Below are 8436 nucleotides of genomic sequence, written 5' to 3'. Positions count from 1 at the left end.
AGCTGAGAGACGTGGAACACATCATGAACATTTGCATAGTTTGAAGGAAGCTCAAGTTGATAGGCGAGGTCGCCTCTCTTGCAGACGATCTTGAAAGGCCCGACATATCTGGGGGCAAGCTTCCCTTTGATACCGAAGCGACGAGTACCTTTCATAGGAGAGACACGGAGGTAAACGTGATCTCCGATCTCGAAAGCCAGATCACGGTGCTTACTGTCATAGTAGCTCTTCTGGCGGGACTGGGCTGCTTTGAGGTTATCACGAATGACCTTGCACATTTCTTCTGCCTCTGTGATTAGGTCATTGCCCAGCAGCTGACGTTCACCGGTTTCAGACCAGTTGAGAGGGGTACGACACTTCCTACCATACAGAATTTCAAAAGGGGCCTTGCTCGAACTTGCTTGAAAGCTGTTGTTGTACGAGAATTCAGCATAAGGAAGACAGTCCTCCCACTTCATGCCGAAAGAAATCACACAAGCCCTAAGCATGTCTTCGAGAATCTGGTTGACACGCTCGACTTGACCGCTTGTTTGAGGATGGAAAGCTAGGCTGAAGCGGATGTTGGTGCCCATGGCCTTCTGAAAAGAATCCCAAAACTTGGAGGTAAAGATGCTACCACGGTCTGAAGATATCACTTGAGGAATACCGTGCAGAGAAACAATACGAGAGGTATAGAGTTCCGCCAATTGAGCTGCAGTGATTGACTCTTTGATAGGCAGAAAGTGAGCCACTTTGGTGAGCTTGTCGATGACAACGAAGATAGCATCATTGCCACGCTTGGACTTTGGAAACCCAGTCACGAAGTCCATTTCAATGTGGTCAAACTTCCATTCTGGAATGGCAAGAGGTCGGAGGAGACCTGCTGGCCTTTGGTGTTATGCCTTCACTCTTCTGCAGACATCACACTCGTTCACGAATTGAGCGATCTCACGCTTCATTCGAGTCCACCAATAAGCTTGCTTGAGATCCTGATACATCTTCGTACTACCAGGGTGGATGGAGAGGAGAGAGTTGTGAGCCTCGTTCATGATCACCTTACGAAGTTCACCTTTGGGCACAACAATTCGATCCTCGAAGAAGAGAGTGTCTTTGTCATCAAGTCGGTAACACTTGTACTTGGACTGACTCTTTGCAATACCAAACTTCACCTTCTTCATCATATCATCAAGAAGCTGGGCTTGGCGAATCTGGTCTCCCAAGGTAGGAGAAACTTGAAGGTTGGCGAGGAAACCTTGAGGAACAATTTGCAGATTAAGTTTGCGGAAAGCTTCCCAAAGCTCGGGTTGATAAGGCTTGAGAATCAGATTGTTGCAATATGCTTTTCTGCTCAAAGCGTCAGCAATCACATTGGCCTTGCCTGGAGTATACTCGATACTCGGATTGTACTCTTGAATCATCTCGACCCATCCAGTCTGCCTGAGGTTGAGATTAGGCTGAGTGAAGATGTACTTGAGACTCTTGTGATCAGTGAAAATATCCACTTTCCTTCCCAATAGAAGATGTCTCCAAGTCAACAAAGCGTGCACAACTGCCGCCAACTCGAGATCATGAGTGGGGTAGTTCTTCTCATTAGGCTTCAACTTGCGAGAGGTATAAGCGACAACTTTCTTCTCTTGCATCAGTACAGCACCGAGACCTTGGAGAGAGGCATCACAAAAGACCTCGTACGGCTTGGTTTCATCAGGCGGACTCAGAACTGGAGCAGTGATCAATTTCTCTTTCAAAGTGTTAAAAGCAATATCACATTCCGGAGACCAAACGTACTTGACGTGCTTCTGAAGAAGATTTGAGAGAGGCTTGGCGATCTTAGAAAAGTTTTCAACGAATCTTCTACAATAGCTTGCGAGACCGAGGAAACTGCGGAGTTGCTTCACGTTCTGAGGAGGTTCCCAATTCACAATTGCGGACACCTTCTCAGGATTCACGGAAATGCCCTTGGCAGAGATGATATGACCAAGATAAAGAACTTCATCGAGCCAAAATTCACACTTGGAGAACTTGGCGTAGAACTGATGTTCCCTGAGCTTGTCAAGAACCAAACGCAAGTGCTTGGCATGATCTTCCTTGTTCTTGGAGAAAACCAGAATGTCGTCGAGATAGACCAAAACGAAGTCAGTGGTGTAGGGGCTGAAGATGAAGTTCATCATGCGAGAGAACGTCGGAGGAGCATTGGCGAGGCCAAAAGACATGACGGTGTATTCATATGAACCAAAGCTTGTTCTGAATGCCGTCTTGGGAATATCTTGCTCATGAATACGAATCTGATGATAACCCATACGGAGACCAAGCTTGGAGAATACTTGAGCACCCTTGAGTTGTTCGAACAGCTCATTGATGTTGGGAAGTGGGTATTTGTTCTTGATGGTCTTCTTGTTCACTGGACGGTAATCAACACAAAGTCGACTCGATCCATCCTTCTTCTTCACAAAAAGAACACCACAACCCCACGGAGAAGTACTAGGCCGGATGAGACCCAATCTTTCTTGCTCATCGAGTTGTTTCTTCAACTCCTTCAACTCTTCGGGGCCGAGCTTGTAAGGACGTTTGCACACAGGTTCCGTGCCAGGCTCAAGTTCAATAACAAATTCAACCGGCCGGTTTGGAGGCATCCCTGGGAGCTCTTCTGGAAAGACGTCTTGATACTCACAAACAACCGGAATCTGCGAAATAGGATACAATTCACCCTTCTCATTGAGAGAAAACAACCGGATGGTATTATCCCGAGCGGCAATGACAATGACATCCTCAGACGAATGAGTCAGTTGAATCTGCCTGGCTGCACAATCAAGCTGCGCTTTATGCTTAGAGAGCCAGTCCATCCCGAGAATAAGATCGATATCCGAGTTACCAAGAACCATAGGAGAAGCAAGAAACTTGAAATCGCCCATCGTGATAGCGACATCTGGCACCTCCAGACTTGCACTCAAACGTTTGCCAGGAGAAACGATATCCATATGTTTACCCAAATGAGAAGAAACGAACTCATGCTTGGTAAAAAATGGCTTTGACATGAAACTATGCGATGCACCCGTGTCAAAAAGAACTTTTGCAGGAATATCATTAATAGGAAGGTTACCCATAATGACATCTGAAGAATCCTCAGCCTGAGCTGCATTCAGCATATTGACCTTGGCGTGCTTGGGATTGTGCTTGACCACAGCTGTACTTGCCGATCTGACAGGAGGAGGAGGAGGAAGACGCCTCTGGTTGGTACACTTGTTGGCATAGTGACCCTTCTGTTGGCACTTGTTGCACGTGACCTCTGAAAGCGGACGGTGATACGGAGCACTTGGTCTTGGCGCTTGAGACGAAGACTTGTTCTGAAAGCCTGGGTTGGGTGGGTGGGAGAAACCACTACCACCTTTGCTCTTCTGCTGATACGACTGACGGAACGGAGGAGGAGGAAGCCAATACTTCTGCTGCTTGACCACTTGAGTAGAGGAAGACGGAGTAACATCTCTGGCACGCTTCCTGGAAGCATCACACCTCATCTGAGCAGCCTCTTGCTTCAGTGCCATGTTGTAGAACTCATCGTATCTCAACGGCTCAAAGAGGACAAGAGCGAGCTGAATTTCCACACGAAGACCACCCCTGAACTGATAGATCATGCTCTTCTCATCAGGAACATCCTGCTTGGCAAAACGGGCGAGCTTCTGGAACAACTTGTTGTAGTCGTAGACAGACAAAGAGCCTTGCTTCAGATTGTGGAATTCCTGACGCTTACTCTCAACCACACTTTGAGGAATGTGATGAGCGCGGAAATCTTGACGGAAATCATCCCAAGTGATCAAACGTCCACCCCTGGAATCCTTGTACTGCTGGAACCACTCTGCAGCCTGATCTTTGAGCTGGAAAGAAGCGAACTTGACGAAATCTTCAGGCCTGACATTGCTGCATTCAAAATTCTTGCCCAGATCCACTAGCCAATCGTCAGCATCGGTAGCCTCAACACAACCGCTGAACGTCTTTGGACCATTAGCAAGGAACTGGTTCAGTGTAGCAAAGTGGTGCTGATTGTTGCCTTGATTCCCTTGACTGCCTTGATTCCGCTCTTGGAGGATTTGCATGATCAACTGTGTATTTGCATTAGTAGCGGCCATCACAGCTTGCCATGCTTCCCGAGGAGGCGGAGGTGGAGGCGGATCAGGATTCGGAGTCGTGCGCGTTGGAGGAGCCATCCTGAACAGGTTGACCACCATTAGCACATTGATAGACAACAATATAGAAGCTGAATCCAACGGAATGAAAATTGCAACATATAGTCTTCACATCCGAACAAAATGAACGAATGCATTCCTCTTCAAATGGTCACATATCCATAAATTGAGAAGCCACGTAGAATAAATGTAGAGAAATAATTCAACAAGGTACGGATCAAGAACGAATAATCGGTAAGAAATCCCAATCTCAAACCAATATCCGTGGAAGAAGAACTAGAGCTACTAGAATTCCCACCTATGAAATTCCCGAACCTTTCCGGTTATGCAATCAGGTGCTGGGGATACAGGGGAAGCATAATATCTCACCCAAACTAGCAAATCCTACATCCAGCTGTATCCATCCTTCAACACATAAACAAGAAAACTTCGGAAACCATCTAACTCAACCTTCGAAAAGCATCCGTTATACAGGTTATGGCGATACTCCCGAACTCCCGCCCCAGTATTGGGTGGCGTCGAGGTTATCTCACCAACGAACTGCATAAAAGAGATTTTCGATGTCGGCGAACATATCTCAAGTATACCAGAATTGCAACGATAAAATTGTGACGACAACACCTCGGAGCTCAACTCCCCTGGACACTGCCACAACCCCTAAAGACAGGAGGCACCAAGAACAATGTTCTCGTCACAAAACCATCGGAACAAAACCAAGATACTCGCGTGATCCTAAAAAATTTTTTTAGTGAAATTTGAGAAGAGAAGAGTCAAAACTCTACGCCAGGATGCCTTACCAGAGCGATGAGGAGGCTGGGAAGTAAAAAGAATTCCTAAGCTCTCCGATATATAATTCCTAAGGACTCAAAACATTTTTCTAGACACAACTCGGCTGCTAAAAACGATCAAGCAATGGGGGCTCCTAAGGTCGGGGAAGGCTCTGATTACCAACTTGTAACACCCTCGATGCGGCTATAGCTCCCACGTGTCGAGGCACGACTTAGAGGCATAACCGCATTGAAAGCAATGTCGCAAGTCAGGCAATCATTACAACATCCCATGTAATACATAATAACAGGGGGAGATAACATAGTTGGCTTACACTCGCCACGTCACATCAGAGTACATATATAACATCCATCATACAATTCACTCATGGCCCGACTACGGTGCCAAAATAGAAAAGACCCCCAACATGCGACAAGGCCCTGAATCGATAACCCCAACTAGGCACCACTACTGATCATCCGGAAAAGACACGTAGTATTGCTGAGAGTCCTCGTCGAACTCCCACTTGAGCTCGTAATCGTCAACTGGAGCAGAAACACCTGGACCTGCATCTGGAGTTGTAGTATCTGTGAGCCATAGGGACTCAGCAATCTCACACCCACGCGATCAAGACTATTTAAGCTTATAGGACAGGTACGGCAATATAAGTGGAGCTGCAGCAAGCGACTAGCATATATGGTGGCTAACTTGTACGCAAATGAGAGCGAGAAGAGAAGGCGAAGCACGAGCGAGAAGCTAAAGGAACATCCTGCGCAAGCATAACTCCAACACCGTGTCCACTTCCCGAACTCCGCCGAGAAGGGGCCATCACGGTAACACACACGGTTGATTCATTTTAATTAAGTTTAGTTAAAGTTATCTACAACCGGACATTAACAAATTCCCATCTGCCCATAACCGCGGGCACGGCTTTTGAAAGATCAATCCCTGCAGGGGGGTCCCAACTTAGCCCATAACAAGCTCTCACGGTCAACGAAGGAATAGACCTCCACCCAAGACACACCGATCAGACTCGGTATCTCGGTACAACAAGATGATTCGACAGGTTAAAACAAGTCCATCAACACCGCCCGAATGTGCCGACAAATCCCGATAGGAGCTGCACATATCTCTTTCTCAGGGCATGCTCGGATAGGTCAAGCTACGAGTAAAACCAACCCTCGAGTTTCCCCGAGGTGGCCCCGCAGGCTGCCTGGTTCGGACCAACACTCAGAGGAGCACTGGCCCGGGGGGGTTAAAATAAGATGACCCTCGGGCTCCGGAAACCCAAGGGAAAAAGAGGCTAGGTGGCAAATGGAAAAACCAATGTTGGGCATTGCTGGAGAAGCTTTAATCAAGGCGAACTATCAAGGGGTTCTCATTATAGCCCAACCGCGTAAGGGACGCAACAATCCGGGAACATAACACCGATATGACGGAAACTAGGGCGGCAAGAGTGGAACAAAACACTAGGCGAGAGGCCGAGCCTTCCACCCTTTACCAAGTATATAGATGCATTAAGATAACATAGCAATATAATGATATCCCAACAAGTAAATAAATGTTCCAACAAGGAACGGCTCCAATCTTCACCTGCAGCTAACAACGCTATAAGAAGGGCTGAGCAAAGCGGTAACATAGCCAATCAACGGTTTGCTAGGACAATGGTGGGTTAGAGGTTCAATCATGCAATTGGGAGGCTGACAAGCAAATGGTAGGCATCGTAGCAGTGGCAAAGCAAAAGAGCGAGCAAACTAGCATAGCAAAGATAGTAGTGATTTCGAGGGTATGATCATCTTGCCTGCACAGTTGTCAGAGTAGACTGGATCCTCACAAGCAAACTCAACGGGCTCCTCGGTAGCGAACTCGTCTCCCGGCTCTACCCAACAAGACAAACAAGCAACAAGGATACAATCAACCACGGGCAAGACCAAGCAATATGATGAAATGACGATATGCTATGCGGGATGCAAAATGCAAGATATGACAGGAAATGCATGAACCTGGCATCAACTTGGAAAACCAAGTGTGCCACTGGATAAAGGGGATGAAATCGCTTGAAAACGATATAAAGATCATTGGAATCGGAGTTACGGTTTGGAAATGGCGAGCGTTTTACGAAACGAACCGATCTGCGATATACAGCAAGTAGGCTCCTAAATGCAACGAAATGAACATGCTACAGCCACCCAACATGAAAACAAAATACCTGACTGTGATGTACACAAGATGGTTAACAAAACACTAGCACTGAGACATAGGAAAATTCATCCATTAAGAGGTTCAAATAAGCATGGCTAAAACGCAAATGCAAAACAGATTCCTGACTTAGTGAAATTAACACTAGTCTGAAATTTCAGATCACGATGCTCTCTTCGGAGCAGCAAAACAACATGATAGAAAACCTGAACATGACAAGTAAGAACATGGCATGGAGCTACTCAACAAGCTTAACAAAACACCCAAAGTGACCTGGGGCCAAAAGGGATCACAAAATATATTAACGGGCACACGAATATAGCTAAAACACAATCGGTTTTCAGACTTAGTGAAAACTGAGACATGCAGAAATTTAACTCACGAAGGCATGTAAACGAGCTCGATGCACTCACTACGGTGCAAGTCATGGCAAGGAAAGCATATAACCAGCAAGAAGGCACAATGTGCTAGCGACACATGGAAAGAACGAAGGCATAGCATGCATGGAACACTAACAGTAGCATCGGCAAAATCGCAAACAAGTTGACGATCTGCCCAGACTAACAATGAAGCAAAAGTTGAGCTCGATTGAGACAACCTAGAGCACTCCACATATGTAAACAAAGACATGGATGGATAGAGCATAACATAAATATCAAAACTCCCTTACTGATCATCCTCAAAAGTTGCACGGATCACTAGGAAACAAGCTGGACATATAGCATGATGAACTAAAATATCCCAGAATTAGTGAAAATCACTAAGTCTCTGAAATCAGCAATCTCAGGTACCTCTCTTCGCAAGCTTGCACAAGACAACACACACATCCTAAAAATGCATGGGTGGCACCTCTGGAAAGAAGACAAAATGCTTAACAATTCATCCCAAAGGGGCACAGGCATATCATGCACGAATTAAACATGGCAAAAATGACAAAAGTGCATGATGAACTAACGGATCTGCAATTTAACTCACGAAGCCTCCTTCTAACAGCATTTTGGGCATCCATATGACCACAAATGCAAACAGTGCAATGGAACGAAATGATGTACATGCCGAGGCCAAGATTTTGATATATCATATGCCCAAAACGGAGCTACGGTTGCGGAGATACAAGCAGTCAAAGATAGCAAAAAAAATAAGGGGGAGAGGGAAAGTCAACCTAGATCTAGGGTTTACTGTAGCCGGATCGGGCACTGTAGCTGGGCGCGCGCGACGAGGTTCGTCGGCGCCGGATCCGAGGCAGCCGGCGTGGGGGGAGGCGGTGGCCGGCGTCGAGGGGCGGCGGCGGAGCGGCGCTGGGGCGGCGAGG

The sequence above is a fragment of the Triticum dicoccoides genome, chromosome 2B (assembly GCF_002162155.2).
Source record: "Triticum dicoccoides isolate Atlit2015 ecotype Zavitan chromosome 2B, WEW_v2.0, whole genome shotgun sequence".
NCBI classification, from domain to species: Eukaryota; Viridiplantae; Streptophyta; class Magnoliopsida; order Poales; family Poaceae; genus Triticum; species Triticum dicoccoides.
The sequence above is the reverse complement of the archived record's forward strand: the minus strand, read 5'-3'. Positions refer to the sequence as shown.